The sequence below is a fragment of the Pan troglodytes genome, chromosome 5 (assembly GCF_028858775.2).
Source record: "Pan troglodytes isolate AG18354 chromosome 5, NHGRI_mPanTro3-v2.0_pri, whole genome shotgun sequence".
NCBI classification, from domain to species: domain Eukaryota; kingdom Metazoa; phylum Chordata; class Mammalia; order Primates; family Hominidae; genus Pan; species Pan troglodytes.
Window position 1 is genome coordinate 123,894,631 of NC_072403.2, and position 19,950 is coordinate 123,914,580.

Below are 19,950 nucleotides of genomic sequence, written 5' to 3' on the forward strand. Positions count from 1 at the left end.
AGGCAGATGCTGGGGTGATGGGGCCTCCTTGTGCCCTTCCTACTCCCCAAACTGCACCCTGGGTTGGGATGGAGCAGGGGCAATCGCAGAGAGCAAGCGGAAGACGAATGGGAGGGAAACTGTTGGAAAAGCAAAGCTATTATCCCCACTGGCCACCTCCAAGGGTCTTAGAACACCTTTGGAGGCTAAATTCCTTGAGGGCAGGAACTCTGTCTTGTTCGTGTGTTTCTACAGAGTCTAGTGCATTTCCAAAGTAGGTGCATAGTAAATAGTTATTGAACAAATCCATTGAGTCATGGGATTGCCCAAGTCCTACTTCACTGCTTATAAGTTAGATTTTCTTGCCAGTTGACTTACTACCCAACGCTTCTTTCAGGGTTTTAAAAATAATTGAATTCTGCTCAAAAGCTGTATCAGGGGAGATAAAATCACAGTTCAGCCATCTCAACATTGAACTGATTATTTACTACTTGAATCAATGTGTAATATTCTGTTTGCTGGTCTGTGGAAGAGGGTTAATACTGGCCATTTTCACAATGCTGTGAGAAAAATAAGAATTGTTTAAAAATGAAACCAGAATTAACTGGAGCAACACCTAATTTATTATCCTGAATTAGCCAGACACTATTTGCTCTCTCTCACCTTTTGACTTGGATGACAGACAAATGGCAAGCAAACATTAGATGTGCTATGTATTAGATGTATATTATTTGAACTTTTTGGAACAACAACTTCTAGAGGATACTCTGGAGATTTTAAAATGCTTTTCATAAGTTTAAATAAGAAATATTGTTAAGATTCTGAATCATTAAATGGTACTTTGTATATTTAACTAATGTGTACTTAAACATTTAAGAAGATTTTAATAATAAAAATAAAACAAAATGACAATTTTTTGCTTAATCAAAACAATGTAACTATCCAGGATACTTTATTTTCTGCTGTTGCAAGAGGTTTAGATTTTATTGTAAAAAATAAATGTCTGTAAGCCCAGTGTCTAAAGTCCTATCTTCTAGAATTTGCCAGAACACATGCCTATTATTGAGATTATTGGGTGTATTTTAAATAATTTTTTATCATTGATAGTACATAACTTGGGATATTTATGGAATTGAAACATTTTAAGCAAGCACTTTTGCATTTTTAAATAGAATGATCAAGTGATGTCTGAGAAGTTACTGCAGTTACTGTTGATTTAGAGTTCTATTTCTTAGAGTACAGTGGGCTAGGTATTTGGATGCTTTTACTAAAAGCAATTATAAAATCTTGATAATACAGTATAGAAAAATATATGTTTCTTAAACATGGAACGGTAAAAAATATTGTAAAGAGTTATCAGGCCAATCTTAGTGAAAGCAAAAAGTCTGAGAGGAAAACTACTTTTGCCCTAAAGGCATTTGCTGAACTGCTGAACCAGCAAAGTTTTAAAATTTTTATTTTGGGGTGTGTGTGGTGATTGAAGGGATTCAGAGGACAAATAAATAAATAAATAAATAAAGCTCAGGGCTTGACCAGGGTAGAATGTCTAATGGGAGATCCCACCCATCAAACTGGGGTCCCAACGGGCTGGACCCTCAAGGTACAGGTTAATCAGAAATGAACACGTCACTCCTACCTCCACTTCCAGTGGACTGCAAGGAAAGTGGCTTTTGTCCTGAGCAGAACCAGTGTTAGGGGAACTGGCCCTGACACATCTTAGCCACAAAAATCTGTCCACATGCAATTTTTTTAAGTATAAATTTTATATTATTTGGGTGGTTAAAAAAAGTCACCCTAAATTTAGATTAAGGTGGTCTGGGATTGGTGGTGGCCTTGGCAAGCTGGGTAGAAGCAGTGGCTGTGTCTCTCTGGATGAAAGTAACAGGCCTCAAAGAAGTCCCACAAATAAGTTTCCATTAAAAATGAACAGCCCATAGTAAAAACATAAGTACACAAGGAATTGGTACCATGACGGAATAGAACCAATAGAAAAAACAGACAGGAGAAATAGATCTACAAAGGCTTTAAATAATAGATTATTATTTGAGAAATATAAAACCATCATGCTTACTATGTTTCAAGAAATAAAACAAGCTTGAAAATATTTACATAGAACAAGAAAATTAATTTTTTTATGTGTGAGATTTTGAAGTGTGTTTACTAGTAGACTAGACATTTTAGATTATGTCATATAAAAATAGCGGTTCGTAGACAACCCATCAGTGACAGAACATTGGCTGCCATTTATTTTTTCCCAACTTTTATTTTAGATTCAGGGGGTACATGTGCAGGTTTCTTACCTGGGTATATTGCATGATGCTGAGGTTTGGGGCATGAATGATCCCATTGTCCAGGTACTGAGCATAGTACCCAATAGTTAGTTAATCAACACTTGCCCCTGCCTTCCTCTTCCCTTTAGTAGTACCCAGTTTCTATTGTTGTCATCTTTATAGCCATGAGTACCCAATGTTTAGCTTCCACTTATAAGTGAGAACGTGTGGTATTTGGTTTTCAGTTCCTGTGTTAATTCTCTTAGGATAATGGCCTCCAGCTGTATCCATGTTACTGTAAAGAACATGATTTCATTCTTCTATGGTTGCATGGTAGTTCATGGTCTTTATGTGCCATCTTTTCTTTATCCAGTCCACTGTTGATGAGCACCTAGGTTGACTCCCTGTCTTTGCTATTATGAATATGCTGCAATGAACATTCAAGTACATGTGTCTTTTTGTTAGAGCAATTTGTTTTCTTTTGAATATATACTCAGTAATGGGATTGCTGGGTTGAATGGTAGTTCTGTTTTAAGTTCTTTGAGAAATCTCCAAACTGCTTTCTGCAGTGGCTGGACTAATTTACATTCCCACCAATGGTGTACAAGCATTCCTTTTTCTCCACAGCCTTGCCAGCATTTGTTGTTTTTTGATTTTTGAATAATAGCCATTCTGACTGGTATGAGATAGTATCTAGTTGCAGTTTTGAGTTGCATTTCTCTGATGATCAGTGATGTGGACCACTTTTTCAAGTGCTTGTTGGTTGCTTGTGTGTCTTCTTTTGAGAAGTATCTGTTCATGTCATTTGCCCATTTTTTAAGGGAGTTATTTGTTTTTTGCTTGTTCAGTTTAAGTTTCTTATAGATTCCGGATATTAGTTCTTTGTCAGATGCATACTTTGTGAATATTTTCTCTCATTCTGTAGGTGGTCTGTTTACTCTTTTGATAGTTTCTTTTGCTGTGCAGAAGATCTTTAGTTTAATTAGGTCCCAATTGTCAATTTTTGTTTTTTTTGGAATTGCTTTTGAGGACTTAGTCATAAATTCTTTCCCAAGGCTGATATTCAGAATGGTGTTTCCTAGGTATTTTTCTAGGATTCTTATGGTTTGAGGTCTCACATTTAAATATTTAATTCATCTTGAGTTAATTTTTGTATGTAGTGAAATGTAGGAGTCCAGTTTCATTTTCCTACATATGACTAGCCAGCTATCCCAGCACCATTTATTGAATAGGGAGTCTTTTCCCTATTGCTTATTTTTGTTGATTTTGTTGAAGATCAGATGGCTGTAGGTGTGTGGCTTTGTTTCTGGGTTCTCTATTCTGTTCCATTGATCTATGTGTCTGTTTTTGTACCAGTACCATGCAGTTTTTGTTACTGCAGACTTATAGCATAGTTTGAAGTTGGGTAATGTGATGCCTCCAGCTTTTTTTTTTTTCTTAGGATTGCTTTGAGTATTTGGGCTCTTTTTTGGTTCCACGTGAATTTTTTAATAGTTTTTTCTAAAAACAAAAAATTTTAAAAATAGATAAGTAATTTTGAAAAAGAACCAAATAGAACTTCTAGAGAAACAATAATTGAAATTTAAACCCCATTGTATGGGCTAAAACCAGACAAAGATAAAGAGAGAATTAATGAAATGGAAGCTAGGTCAGAATAAACTACCCAGTTTGATTTTTTTTTTTGTTAGTCTTTATATCATCAGACACAATGTTCTAGGTCTTGTATGGAAGGGATAAATTACAGTAATAGACTTTTGTGCATTAGAAGTTAAATGTGGCATTTACATGTACAGTATCTCCCATATGTGCAATATGGGTAATTCTGGTGAACTTGCAACATTAGATGAAAAATTGAACTTTATTTGAGACTAAATTAGAATAGTGTTCATTTTAAAACTTTTATTGTCTTCCAAAGTACCACATGTCTAGATTTTACTCATTGTACAAGTCTTCCTTTTTAAAGTGTTTCAGCCACTTTATTACTTTCTTACATTTGGTCTACCTTGAATTATAGCTACATATATTATATACTTGTTTCATATTAGACTAAGTTCAGGGACTCTACTGGGTACACTGTCTGGCCTAGCAGCTACTTTAAAATATATCTGGGACAAGAAAGAAAGGAAGGTAGGAAGGAAGGAAGAAAAAGCAAGCAAGAATGAAAGAGGGCCAGGTGTGGTGGCTCACTCCTGTAATCCCAGCACTTTGGGATGCTGAGGCAGAAGGATTGTTTGAGCCCAAGTGTTCGAGACTAGCCTTGGCAACATAGCAAGACTCCATATTTACAAAAACAAAACTAAACAAAACAAAAGAATTTAAAATTAGCCAGGCATGGTGGTGCACACCTGTAGTCCCAGCCACCCAGGAGGCTGAGGTGGGAGGATTTCTTCAGCTTGGGAGGTTGACATGGCAATGAGCCATGATTGTGCCACTGCAGTCCAGCTTGGGAGACAAAGCAAGAACTTAGATCTGGAAAAGAGAGAGAGTCAGGAGGAGGAGGAGGAGGAGGGGAGAGAGAGAGAGAGAAGAAAGAAGAGAAGGAGAAAGGAGAAAGGAAAGACAGAAGGAGAGATGAAGGGAGGAAGGAGACTTTCTAACTAAATATAGAGTAACTATAAATGGATTTCTTTAAAGAAGGTGTTTTTGTAAGAGGATAAGGAGAATATAAAATAAATGCAGGATTATAAATGAGCAATTCTGGAACCGCCTCTCAGGAGATGTAGATTTAGAACTGGCAAAGCAGGTAACGTACACTGAAAGGGGAAAATATACTGGCATTAGAAAGGCAAGAATGACTTGGTAATTTTTAAAAAGAAGAACTTTTAATATGGAACAAATTATAATGAATAATGGCAGGAATCAATTATAACATACTAAATTTAAAAAAGAATCCATGAGTCTTTACTGACTAAAAAAGTTTATAAACAATGGGGAGGGGAGGTAAAAAGCTTTGTAAAAGATGCCAACTAGTGAACATGGAACAATTATAGAAACAGAAGATTACCACTTTAAATCCGACATAGCAATGGATTCAGGTGAAAATCATCAATGGGTAACAAAATACAGAGGTGAAAGATTGTGGGGGAACAGAACACTTACACAGTCTCAAAGTGTCCCCCACAGATTTCATATTAATTACAGAGAGAATAAGATATCTTTGCAGTGGAGAAATTTAGGGGACACCCCCTAAACGCACGGTCAAACTTAACATCACCAATTATGGCACAAACAAGCATCATGTGTCCCAGGTGGGATGTAATAGGAAGGACACACACCCTCTGTGTGTTAATTTCAATCATATGAAGTTGCTGATATTTGACTGACTTTGGTTTACAAAAATGACGGTTTCATATGATGCAACCTAATAATATTTCTATTGTTTAGCATGAATTTAATCACGAATAAACAATCAGAGAAATCCAAATTGAGGGCATTCTGCAAAATAAACAACTGGCCTGGACTTTTAAAACGATGTTGATGCCATAATTAAAAAAAAAAAAAGGCAAAAAGGGGAGAGGCTCTTCTAGACTAAAGGAAGGTAGAGAGACACAACAATCAAATACAATGATGCTCCTTGTTAAGATCCTAGATTGGGGGAATTTAGCTGTAACAGACATTGTTGAGATACATTTGAATGTAGACTGTATATTAGATAATAGTATTATATCAGTTGTGAAATTTTATGAATATGAGAATTATACTGTGGTTATGAAAGAAGGTGTCTTTGTTCTAAGGAGATATATGCTGAAGTATTTGGGGTGAAGGTTTATAATATCTGCAAATAACTCTGTAAAGTTTCAAAGATTCAGCAAAAAATGAAAGTGTATATGTATGTATGTGTATGTATCACACACACAGAGAGAAGGCATAAATGTGGCAAAATATGAACAAACAGCCAATCTAGATGAAGGGAATATAGATATTCATGGTACTTTTCTTGCAATCTTTCTGTAGGTTTGAAAATTTTCAAAATAAAACATTGGAGGGAGGAAGAAAGAATTGTCATTATTTTCATTTAGGGTATGAATGCTGGGCTTTGGGGTGCTTTCCTACATGGAATCTTTTGACTCTATGACCACATGTATAGTGACTGGGATAATTTTTTTTAAAAAAACCCAGTTGAAATAGAGATGATGTTCCCTACCCATAGAAAAATGATGAGATTTTACTTTACTGCTAATGGAACCACCAAGCAACGGGCGTAGTGTTGGTGCATTTGTGAATAGAGTTCTGCTTTGCCCAGTGCAGCTGTCCACTGGCCCCTGAAAGTCCCTAAGTCCATCTTCATCTGTGCACTAGTATAAAGCTCTCTCAGGGACTTAGAGATTTTAAAAAATACTGAGTTTTACCAGGATCTTAGAGCTATTGGGAAACTAAGATTTAATAAAACAATTGCAAAATTGGAGATAAGAAAAAATTATCTTTGCTAAAAATAGAGACAAATAGTTCAATCTCCAATTTTTGAAATAGAAGAGTTGGGTTTTGACTGGAAGGTTGAGGGCTTAGGGCAGGCACTGGGTTCTTCCCTTCGCTTTGTCTGTCTACCTCAGTGTTGTGGACCCAGAGGTAGAAAGGAAAGGTTGAAAAAGCCTTCTCTCTTTCTCTCCTTAGAACTTTATCTTTATCTGAGCACCTCCTTGTTATTTTAGCTCTAGTTTGCCACTTCTCATGCCAGGCTTCCTGCCAAGACTGTCTTTGTTTTTTCCCTGGCCTTCAGTCAAGTTTTCAGCTCTTTGCAAGACCCTCTTCCCGTCTGCTCTCCCATCCTTCACTCTTTTCCTTCTGTCTTGTCAGCTTTCCCTTTGTCCTTTTGGCTTTCCTCCTTGCTCTTCCTGCCAGCCAGTCTGTACTGTTTCCCCCTGCCCCATTCCTGCTCTCATTTTCAATAAGATTACATTTATTTGGGAGATGGAAATAGACGGATGAAAGGGAAAGTCATCTTTTACTGCATGCGTATATGTGCACACACACACACACACACACACACACACACACAAAGATGATGGTAAGGTAAGGTATTGCTAATATAAGGAAAGATCTTTCCATTGGAGTTTTGATTTCTCTAAAAAGTTTTTAAAGGCTTATTTAAAAAAAACCAGATTAACCTTAAACTACAGGTTGTAGATCTGGGTTGAAAACCAGCTTCATCACTCCCAGTGTGAATTTGGGCAAATCATTTCCATTTTTTTTTAAAATCTGAGAAATGGATATATTAAGAGTGCTTTCCTCAAAGCTTTGCTATCAGGATTAAGTGAGATAATGCACTTAAAGTACCTGGCAGATAACCCCACAAAGGTGGGCTCTCTATGAGAGCTTGCGATTATCATTAGCCCCTTCGGGCCTTCACTGGACCAGCACAGTCAGACACAGATGAATCTCTTCCTCCTTAAGACTCCTGCAGCACAGTTATTTGCCCCATTTTTTAGGCTGCCCTTTCTTGTCTTTCTGCCTACTTGCCTCTTCTCTCCCTCTCACACTTCTCATTCTCTCTTCTTTCTTTTGATATCTTCTTCCCTTCCTACCTTTCTTGTTTACTTTTTCCATCTTCCACCCTCCTACAAAGACTAAAAAAAATCCAACATAAAAAGTTAAAATTTATATAAAGTTGAAGGGAAAATGGGTGAAGGGAAAATGAGGGTAGAGATATCATAAAGCTGGGGTTAAGAGGAGATGCATAAATGCATACCATGGTTAGGCATAATTGCTAGTTGGGCGCTACCACTTTACCGAGTTTCCTAGCAGCCAAAGGAAAGATGGAAACAAATAATTAAGAGTAGTGAGGTCCATGAGATGGAGGAAATACATAAAAACTGTGGTTCCTTCCCTGAGCACTTCTGTGGATTCTCATAAAGGGGACCCTAAGTGGTGTAAGCAAGTGATGTCTACCATAATAATGCATCTCCTTTCATCATGGATATAATAATAAACCAGAGAACTGTTTCCTATGATGCTTTTCAATATAGGCTGATGATGTACAGCTGAAGTTCAATCCTGTAAAAGCATTTTTACAAGGAATTAAATTGTGTACTATGTGTATGCAATCCTCTGAGATCTGGCATGCCGCAAGGATAGAGTTTAGAATACATACAGGAATAAATAGATCTGTGTCCTTCAGGCAATTCTCTATAGATACTATCTCTAGCAATCAGGCTTTTGAAAAGTATAAGAAAGTAGAGTTCAAGGCAAACCCCTGAGTATGGATACCGTCTGTCATTGATGAAGGGCAGAGAAATGTTATTGGATAATCAGTCAGGTAGACAGTAAGACTAAGACCATTTTAATGAAAATTAAAAGCCATGCAAACACACCTGCCTGAACAGAACCATGCCATTTCTGCATGAGAAGAGCTGAGACATATCTATGGGCAAGATCAAAATAGTCCTCAATTCTGACACTGAATAGTTCTTTACAGAACATTATTAGATGACAAGAAAAGCTTGATTCCATTTTGGGGAAAAGGAGCACAAACGTGTACCCAGTAATAAAATACACCAAAATGTTGATAGCAGAAATCTCTGGGAAATGGGATTTCAGTTGACGTTTCTCTTTCTATGTTTACAATGAGCAGATGTTGCTTTGGATATAAGAAAAAAATAAGGTTATTTTCAGAAAAAAATAGTTACTCTAGGCTGCTTCGATCCATGGATGAATGGGTAAATTCAGCCACAAATTTCCACAGCAGTGGTTCTCAGCCCTAGCTGCAGTTTAGAATGCCTTGGGGAGTTTTTAAAAGATACTGATGCTTTGGCCCCACACCAAACCAATTAAATTCAAATCTCTGAGGCTAGGACCCAGGCACTGGCATTTAAAAAAAAAATCTCCTAGGTGGTTATAACATGCAGCTGGGTTGAGAACTGCCTCTCTGTACAGTAGAACACAACTAGAATAATCCCTGGCCCATGTTCCAGCAGGCACACTCTTCTCAATGGCCTGGATAGCTCTCCATGATCTGGCCTCTGCTTTCCTGTCCAACATCAGCTCATTCTACAGGCTTGCTTATTCAGCTCCCAGAACAGTGCCTGGCACGTAGTAGGATAAATTCATATCCTACAAACGGTGATCCAGGATCACAGTTTGCTGACTGTGGTCACAGAAATAATTAACATCTTTGTTTAAGCAACATAGTTTTCTATGAATCTTTTTTTACCAATTGTATTGTCATTAATTGGTTTGGATGTCTCAATAGACTCTTTGGTTGTGATTGAGAATAGTAAGTCTGATAATTTAGTCTTTTTTCGATAGTTCATCCTAGTCATTCTATTTGTAATCAATGGATATGAGGACCATTTATCTGTTAGGTCAGTTTTTTAACACAGGATAAGACTGTATGCTCCATGAAGACAGGGTTCGTCTTTCTCACCATGACATCTCCATGGCCTAGGAAGGTGCCTGATTCAGAGTAGGCACCTAATAGATACTTGTTAAATACATATTCAAGACATGAATAATAATAAAAGCATAATATGAATGTAAAGAATTGTATTTAGTTTTTTATTTCTCATTTGATGGGTGTAGTGTGTTTGAAGAGAAGGAGGCATGCACACATTCATGCAAAAGTAGTATCAAATTTAGATAGTTGTTGGACAAAGAGAAAATTCATACATTCAGACTGAGATGAGGTTTTGAATCCATTTTTTGGTAAGTGAAAATATTATAGTAGGTAGCTAGTCAGATAAGAGCAGGGCCGGAAAGGGCGGCCCCCGATACACACACACACACACACACACACACACACACACACACACACACCCCAGGAGTGTCAGGCGACCATCCAGTGATGGTCAGGCAGCTGTTAACTGTCTCTCTAAAATAATAATTGGTTCCTGATATAATTCATCTCAATGTATTTTTTACATTTTACTGCCTGACTCCTTTTTTTAAGATAAATTTACTTTACACAATTTTTGTTTCTTTTAACTTTTATTTTAGGCTTGGGGGTACATGTGAAGGTTTGTTACATAGGTAAACACACGTCACAGGGGTTTGTTGTACTTACTATTTCATCACCCAGCTATTAAGCCTAGTATCCAATAGTTCTCTTTTTTGCTTCTCTCCTTCATGCAGACTCCAGTGTCTGTTATTTCCTTCTTTGTGTTGTAAGTTCTTATATTTAGCTTCCACTTACAACATGTGGTATTTGGTTTTCTGTTCCTATGTTAGACTCTTTTCATTAGGATCTAATAATCCAAAGACAGGGATTTTTTTTTTCGGTCCATTATGGTCTCTGTTTATTCCCAGAACCTTGAACAGTGCCTGACACATGGTAGGTGCTGAATTTATATTTGTTGTATAAATAAACACATCAAAAAAACATTTTATTTGCTTCTACCCTGATGAGTTAACCTCACAGTGGTTACCCTTGTATTTTTAGTTTTCCATTCACATGTATCAACTCTACCTCTGGTAGATTATCAGCTCTGGAGAGGAGTCATCTATTTCTTTGTCTCCTAAAAGTGGCTATCTACGTGATCCAAAATATGCAACAGAATTTGCATATATGTGCATGTTAATTGAGTGTTTGTGAAAATTGAGACTTGGATGCTGAAGAGAACAGGTAGGTTTCTCACCCCCATGAAAATATTCCATTAAAAGCCTTCCCAAATAAACTCATGTTCTGCTCTTGGGACAAAATAAAAATACTTGGTTACCTATGAATCTAGTACTATTGTTTCAGTCTCTCTTCAGATTTAAAGAGTGAGGTTCATCGTCTGAGCAGTTTAATTACAAACAACCTCTCTTAATTCCTGTATTGCTGGAGCTCAGAGCACACTCAGATCAAGGGAGACGACGTGCCACTTTGTACAGGGCTCAGCCTTGTTACTGTTTATCTGAGTAAAGAGCCCTCTTAACCTCGAGGCCAAGCACATTAGATGTTTTGTTTCAATTGAGTTCTCTGCAATGGTCCAGATTTCTCTTCATTTCAGAAATCCTCAGCACCGATATTGGGAAACTCTTGGCGTTTGTTTCCCCATCAATGAATGGGCCTAACACAAAGGAGAGTAAGATTCTTGGCCGTGAAGGACCTGGGGTCTGGAATAGATGTGCTCCATCTGCCAAAGCATTTTCCCCATATGGCTGAGATTTTTTTCCTACTAAAAAAAAAAAAAAAAAAAAAGAAAGAAAAAAATGACAACAACAACAAAAAACACTTACTCAGCAAACTGCACAGCAAGTCATTTGTGCCAATAAAATGGCAGTCATCTTCAAGGCCACAGGCTAAAAATATGAATTATCAGGTAGAAATTGGCCCTAGGATAAATATATTTTTCTTCATTCCCTACTCCTTCCCACAATCAATCAATCTCCCTCTCACTCTCTTTCCCATCCACACATGTGCGTGCATACTCATGTACACACTTGCACACTCATAAAAACTGGAGTTTCCAAAATTTCCCAGTTGGTTGAGAAGCAGAACCCAAAGCTGGGTGAGGAAAAATGACTCATTCCCCTAGGTTTGGTTTTTACTGCCAGAAAGCAGATTTTCAGGAAGGAAAATCATATGTCCCAAACCGTCACCAAAGTAAAATCAATCAAATCCCCAGTGTCTGCCTCAGAATCTCCATGAGTCTGTGGTCTAGAGTCAGGCAGTGACTAGTGGTTGTGTGAGCTCCAGAATACTTTGCTTCGTCTTGTGGGATGTTATTTTCTAACAGCTATTGACAATTTTCATTTCCGCGTGACAGGGTCCATGTGGTCAAAAGAACTGACCTAAGCCTTATAAAATCACCAATGTGATGTTTTTATTTGGAAGCATGTTTTGCTGAGGCCATCAGAGTGGAACTGAGAGTTTAGTGGGCTGTGGTTCAAGGAACCACACTTACATGATGGTTTACAAGCAACTCAGCCTTCTCTGAAGGACTGCCTGATTTAGCCACAAGCGAAGAGTCTGGGCTCTGGAAGTTCAGTCTGAACAAAGACTGAGATAGGAATGCCTAGGGCATTTTTTGGGTCTCCATCTCCTCACCTGTGAAGTCATATGGACAATAATTAGTAAACAGGAGCACTGAAAGGATTGGCATTTTTGAAATGTTAAATGTTGTTTTCTTCAGCCCCAGCAACAACAGTTTCTTGTGACTTTCTGCGGGACTCTGAGGAATGTTGGGATGATAATCACAGGAACCAATGGCTGCCTCTGGAAAGCCCATAATTCTGCACATTCATGGAGCTTCACTCTGATTCCAAATCCAGAAAGACCACCATGTCACTTATGGAGACACTTGAAATCCTTTCCACATCTTCACTCATCACGCCTGGGGTGAGAACTAGGAATACGTGAATAAACCAATAACACGTTACTGAAGTCAGTTTCGAGTTTTGCCTGCTATGAACTTAGAAACAACTCCATTTCTCTCAGCACTAGATGGCCTGTTCAGAGTGTATGTGTGTGTGTGTGTGTGTGTCCTCATGTGTGCAGAGACAGAAAGAGACAGAGGGAGAGAATGCAATATTTAGTTTTGAAGATATTACACTTATAATTATGCTTTCAGAAGCCTGTTCCTGGGAGTACCACAGAACAATGCAGTTAGGTTACCCAAGGAATAAAATCATTAAATAGGGCCGTCCTCTGGTTTTTCCTCCAAACCACTGTCTGTGTGTTGTTCAGGGGAAAGAATCTCAGCTTATTCACAAGTGGCACTATCTTTCCACAGGATGTTCATTGTTTTGAAACTAGAAGAAAACCTCAACAGCTCTGAAGTATATAATTATGCTTTCTTATTACCCAACAAGAATGTTCTCGGGAGTGTTGTTGCGATGACTCGCTTGCGAGTGATCTGACGGAAGGAAGGGCGGCTGAGGAGGAGAGGAGGAGGGAGCAGAGCTTGCCTTCCATGCCACTTACTTTGTTGTCTGACAGCTCTCACAGATTTGTGGCTTGTCCTCAAATAGACAGCCTAGGGAGATTTTTGGTCGAGGGTTCCCAGTCTCCTCTATGTCCCCCCACCCCCGCCCCACTGTTATCAGTGTAATAAGTGATTTCAGAGTATTAGGGGAGATTCCACTGCCACTGAATCATGTACAGACTCACGGCCAGATGATGACATCAGAAACATATGTGTTAGTCTGAAGGCAGGACTTTGCCTAGGAAATGAGAACAAGATCTCCAGCCGGAGAATTAAGGACCCAGAGGCTTAGAAACCACCCCAAGAGGAGAGCTTCTTTATCTTTCCCCTCCAGGCAGAAAGTCACCTAAAATTTTCTCCTTAGATGTTTCACTGTGCTGTTTTTAAATATTTCTAGGAAAGCTCTTTTAGAAAGCTAGGATTTAAGTACTTCACAAACAAGGCAAAGTTTGCATGTAAGGGATAAACTCTGCATGCTCTAACTCATAATTACCATGATTTTATAAACCTGGCATTTCCTAAGCAAGCTTTATTTTCATTTGGAGCAGTATCTGTAAGTGAATTCTTCATTAATCATGTTTGCCCACCCATATACCCACCTGTATTTTTAAAAGGTGTATTATTCCCAGATATGTGTTTATATAGACACATCACAATATTATTCCAAGTGCTTTTTATCAGGCCATGGGACACATTTCAAATCACTCTCTAAGTTGACATCATACTTGAGCTTTATGCAGACTGTGTGGTTTCCATAGTAACAAAATCACTTAATGGTGTGAGAAACATGTGGAAGATTATAGAAAAAAAGGAGAAAATCTGAATGGAACAAAAGGCAGGAGCTAAAGTCAAAATTTCTTGGAATGTAAGAAAATTTTTATTGTTGTTTTATTTATCTGAAAACATGAGTACAAACTCTCTTGATGCTACTGGGTATAAATTGTGTCAGTAAAGGATGACCTTTAAGCATCCAAGGTCACCTTACCCCAAGCTATAGTCTTACAGATGCCTGCACTTCTCATTGTGTGTGTGTGTGTGTGTGTGTGTGTGTTTGAGCATATGTGTATTTCTGTATAGCTATATAAGTATATACACGTATATGCATTTGGAAGATCCGTGGTCTCTTTTTAAAAACTGGTTTCACCATCTTAGATCCGAAACGGGTAGTAAGGTACTTTCTGAAAGACTTACCTTATTTTCTCTTTGTGTACACACAAACACCAAGACAAGCTAAATTCTTATTTGGGTAAATAGTAATGGTGTACTTGGAAACACCTCTCATTCATTCAGTAACTTATTCATTGGAGACATTTATTGAACATCTCTTGTGATAGACAGAGTCCTTGTACCAGACAGAGAGCTGTAAGCAGACAATTATGATAACTGTGAAGTGTTATGTGGGTAATCTATGAAAAGTTTAGCATGTAATCTTCCTGGTCTCTTTCTTCTTCTTCTTTTTTTTTTGAGATGGAGTTTCACTCTTGTTGCCTAAGCTGCAGTGTAATGGCTCGATCTTGGCTCACCACAACCTCCACCTCCCAGGTTCAAGCGATTCTCCTGCCTCAGCCTCCCAAGTAGCTGGGACTATAGGTGCATACCACCATGCCTGGCTAATTTTTTGTATTTAGTAGAGGCGGGGTTTCACCGTGTTAGCCCGGATGGTCTTGATCTCCTGACCTTGTGATCCGCCCACCTCGGCCTCCCAAAGTGCCAGGATTATAGGCGTGAACCACCGCTCCTGGCCCCTGGTCTCTTATTAGGTCCTCCCTGTGACAAAGAGCTCACATTTTCCATGTTTCCAGTCCATGGGAAGCTCAACTGGCAGCTTAGGTCCCTTGCCTAAGGGATTGCAAGCACTTTTGTAAAAGGGTTGGGTTGTCGGGTCTTTCACTTACTAGGTTCCATGAATGAGGAGATGTATGTTCCTAGCCCTGTTTCTCCTACTATTCTGATTAGATTAACTGAGTAGACAAAAATAAATACAACATAATCCCAGCACTTTGGCCTCAGAGTGATGAGGAGGGCAGGATTAGCTGGGGATTTTAAGACAGTGTCTATGTTGGTGATGCCTGATTAAGCAAAACACCAACTTTCCTGGACGATGCATTTCTCCCTTTGGTTTTGTTAGAAACTGGAACCAAAAGGAAGCCCTTTGCGCCAACTCTTCTCAGTGGTAGGAGTTGAGACCATTAGTATTAGAGCTGGAGAAAATGTCGAAACACTTCCTCTAAGGCTGGCAGCCTGAGTAAATTCTAAAACCCTCCCTCAGTTCTCAACAAACAACTTGATGGTTTTTGAGGTCTTCTAAGAAGATGACTCTTCCTGGGAAGGCGAGCCCTCAATGGCCAATAGAGAGGGATTAGTGATGATGCTGCAGTCTTCGAGGTAGGTGTGCCCAAGAATACATCAAAGGCATTAGAACCGACTCTGGAACCAAGTCCTGGTAATTAACATCTCTGGCATCTTTCTCTTTGAGAAGGACTTTTGTCCCATGGCAACATAATAGCACTAATAAATGTGATCTGAATGCATGGCTGAAAATGCACATGATGGTTAGAGGTATAAGAGTGCCTGTAGTAAGTCCCCTCTGTCCCTTCTATTGGGGGAAATCCTCTCTTCTTACGCATTCAAGTCTATCCCTGAGCCTCTAGACCTGGCTCTCCCAATTATTCCTTCTCTCTTATATTTTCAATTACTTTATTTTCTCTGGCTTTTTCCTTTTGTGAACAAATATGTACAAATTTCCCTGAACCTTAAAAAACAAAACACACAAAAAAATAAAATCTTGCCATCAGCCCTTTGTTCTCGACCGCTTACAGTCGAATTTTTGTATCATCATTCAGCTGAAATTCCTGCTGACAGGGCAGTCACCTCCCAACTGCCAGATTCAGAGTCCTGTTTTCTGTCCTCCTCCTTGTATCTTCTGCAGCATTTGAGGCTCTGAACACCCACTCCTTTCTGATAAGCCCTCCTACACTGGCTTCTATATCACTACTCCCTCTTAAATTTCCCTTGTAAACTCCATCTCCTGCCTGTTGTATTTCTTTGCAATTTTCTTCACAGTTTCTCCTTCTTGGCTCACTTTTAGAAGTCAATGTTTTCCAGGTCCTATCTTACTCTTGGTATTCTTCTCCTCTCTCTAACTGTGTATATTTTCCCATGTGAACTATTATCCCAGATGTAATTGTCATTTTTCTACAGGTAAAATGTGATCAAGTGTTGGTAATTTCATATGTTTCAACCTATCATAATTTCCATACCTCTGTTTCCAGCTCTGATCTGTCTCCTAAGCTTAGATCAATATTTCCAGTGACCAACTGGATATTTCTGATTGGATGGCTTCCAGTCAAAATGAATACATCCTAGACAAAATCCTTATATCTCAAAACTTCTCTACCTTAAATATTCTTACTCTCAGTTCATGGTGTCACTATCTCCTCAGTTCCTTGGGTTAAAAAACTCAGTCATTCTTGAATTCTTCTTTTTTCCACTGTAGCCAAACAGTCAAAAACTCAGAGGATTCTAGCCCATGAATATCCCCTCAGTGTTGTCGTAGGTCAGGCCATCACCGCTGCTAGCCTGGGTGGTACAATGGCTCCATCCGTGGAATCCCTGCTTTGACTTGCACTCCTCTCCAGCACATCCCTTTACACTGTCCTAGGGTCTGAATGTTTGTGTCTCACAACATTCATACGTTGAAAACCTTATCCCCAATGCCATGGTATTAGGAGGTAGGGCCTTCAGGATGTGATCAGATCATGAGGATAGAGCCCTCATGAATGGAATTAGGGCCCTTTATTATAAGAGGCCCCAGGGAGCTGTCTTCCCCCTTCTACTATGTGAGGACACAGCTAGAAGTTGCTTTCTATGAACCAGGAAGTGGACCCCTACCAGGCACTGAATCTGTCAGCACCTTGATCTTAAACTTTTGATTCTTCAGAACTATGGGAAATAAATTTATGTTTATATGTGACCTGCTTTATGGTATTCTGTGATAGCAGCCTGAATAAACGAAGACACGCTGAAATAAACGAAGACACCAGAAACATCTTTCCAAAAAGCAAATCTGACCACGGGAGTGTAGGACTTATCTCAATCTATGACCTATAGCTACAGCTTAGCTCATGTCACTCTGATACTCAAACCTTCACCACAGTCATTCTGATGGAATGGCTTATTCTGAAACACCAGATCCTTTCACAACCTTGTGCTTTCTTCTGTCTGAAGTGTTTTCCACATTCACGAAGCCTCTGAGAACCAGCTGAAAAGCCACTTCTTCTATGAAGGCTTTCCCAAATCTGCCTGCCAAACTGATCTTTCTCTGACTCCCATATATTTTGCCCATATTTTTGTTCTATCACTTTATGAATCAGCTGGTAGTTTATCCATTTATGCACTGGACTTCTCTAGTAGATTAGAAGCTCAGATCATATCTTTTGTGACCAACACCTGATGCTCAAAAAGTGTTTTTTCAGTAATTGAATGAGATTATTGAAAGGAATCTGGACCAAGATGAAAATTCTAGATTGAGAGGGATCAAAGAGTTTTCAGATCTAGGTTTATGTTTTTGTGTATAAGCTCATATTGCTGCCATGGAAATATATTCACTCTGCTTTCCATAGTTGTAAAATGAGAAAATAAATAATTTACTAAATTCATGGCATTTGATTGATAAAATACCAAGTACAAGTTGGATCTCCAAGGCAAAGTTGTACTTGAGAATGTCCACATTGTCATGACCTGGTATATTTCATTTTCAGTGGAATTGCACCATGTAAGAAATGTACGATGTTATGCAGTATTATTCTATAATACATTCAGAGTGGATCAATTTCTTCTTTTATTGAGGTAACTTGAGTAAGGCCCCTCTTGGAACTTGAAAGGAAGCTGTAGACCAGAGAAGGTAGAAAAAAATCGAGTCTTCCATTTAGTGTTTTTGGTAAATAAGCAAGACACCCTCCTGAAACAGGGTTCCAGTCTAATCCTGATGTCCAGGAGGGGTGGGTGCCCAAGACTGTTGTTGGATCATTTGTCCTCAGTATGCCAGCTGTTAGCAATACCCCCTGAAGCCCTAGAGTAGAACAGAGAAAGAAAGTTGAAACCACATTCAACCCAGATTCAGTAGAAAACATGGAACATGTGGTCATCTTCTCTTGGTTGAATCGAGTTGAATATTGGAGCTGGTGTGAGCATGATGGACACAGCCTACATTGCCTAGCCCATGCCTGGCACACGGTCTACTACTCCTGACTCGTGCTCAAAGCAGTACTACATTATTTGTATTTCCCTGCATATAATGCACTCTTCCCTGCCTCTTTGCTTTTGTTTACATTGTTCTCTCTGCCTAGAATGTCCCCTGTCCATTTTGATGAATGAATCCCTAACGAGGATCAGTTCAGGCATCACTTCCTTGAAGCCTATTTCTGACCATTCCCTTTTCTTCCCAGCATGGGTTTAATACTATTCATCAGTGCTACCATGTACAGTTGTGCAGCATTTTCACTGCATAAAGTCACCCTGCTGAGGGAGTGAATTTCTGCATGCCAGCTCAAGCTGTAGCATCCAGCATATGCCTTGGGGCTGGGATTGTTTTCTGTTTCGCACAAAGGCAAACCCACATGCCCTGTGCACATTCCTATCACTGCTATAACCACTACAATGAACATCTGTTTATTTGTTGCCCCCTCTAGGTCCCCGGAATGCCAGCTCTTGTTGGGTTCTAACAACTATGGAGAGCTAGTTGCTATTCTAGGAACTTCAGATGCCTTAAGTCATTTATTTTTCTCAATTATCTTCTGAGGTTAGCCAAATTTACAGAGGAATAAACTGAAGCACCAACGGAAGAATAACGCTTCAAAAGTCTCACAGAAGGTAAGTGTGATGCCAGGATTCAGCCTCAGGACATCAGGCTCTGTGGCCCTCGCTAGCCACTGTACCACACTGCCACTAGATGAATGAAAACTTCTTGGGCCTCCACTTCCTTGTGTTTCTCCTCCTTCAGGGGAAAATGCTGTCTTTGTTTGTAACTTTCAGCGGAGACACTCCCAGGTGTCAATGTGTATCTCATCCACATGGTGCAATCTGCCATGTTCTGAGAGCTGGTCTCCATGGAGTTGGTTCCCAGCTTCCTTTTCTAGAGAGTGCCAGAGAGATTCCATATACAGAAGGTAAGCTGGAGGGCCAGGCCTTCTAGGCAAAGGTTTTGGATCTGGGGATTTGCAGAAGAAGGCAAGGCATATATGGAGTAGGGAAGAAAGGAAAAGGAGGGGAGTGATAGCAAGCAGCGTGCCCAGAAGAAAAGGGTGAAGGCTCACATTCAGTCACTTGGCACCGTTAAATATGAAAGGGCTGTCTTGAAGAGGTTGGCTGGATAGGGTTAGGAGGAGAACAGCCACGTGGGTGTCTGTGAGAAAGGAAATCTAGACTTACCACACTAGTGGCAGTACCTTCCCCTAACATCTCGGTTGATGAGAATGACGATGGAGAGTGTGTGAGGAGGAGGGACATGGTTCCTCTCTCTTCTCCATCCTGTCCCTGAGGAAGTTCTGCTCAGAGCAAGGGCTGCCAGCAAGAGAGAGTAAAGTTGGGGTGGAGGTGCTTACAGAGGGTGATATAGTATTGAGGTAATAGTGGAAGAATGGAGGCTCTGCGGGGAGCATGGGCCAACGTGCCTTGAGGATGGAGGAGGCGTCAGGAAGGCTCAGGGATGCAGCCTGGACTTTGCCATCTAACATTCACAAGAAAAAACTCCCAAATCAGTCCCAGATTCTTCACACTGTCTCAGGTCCTCAGATTTTCTCTAATGCATGTGCTCAGCCATTCCTCTACCCGTTCTCCACATTTCCTGGGTCGCAACAGCC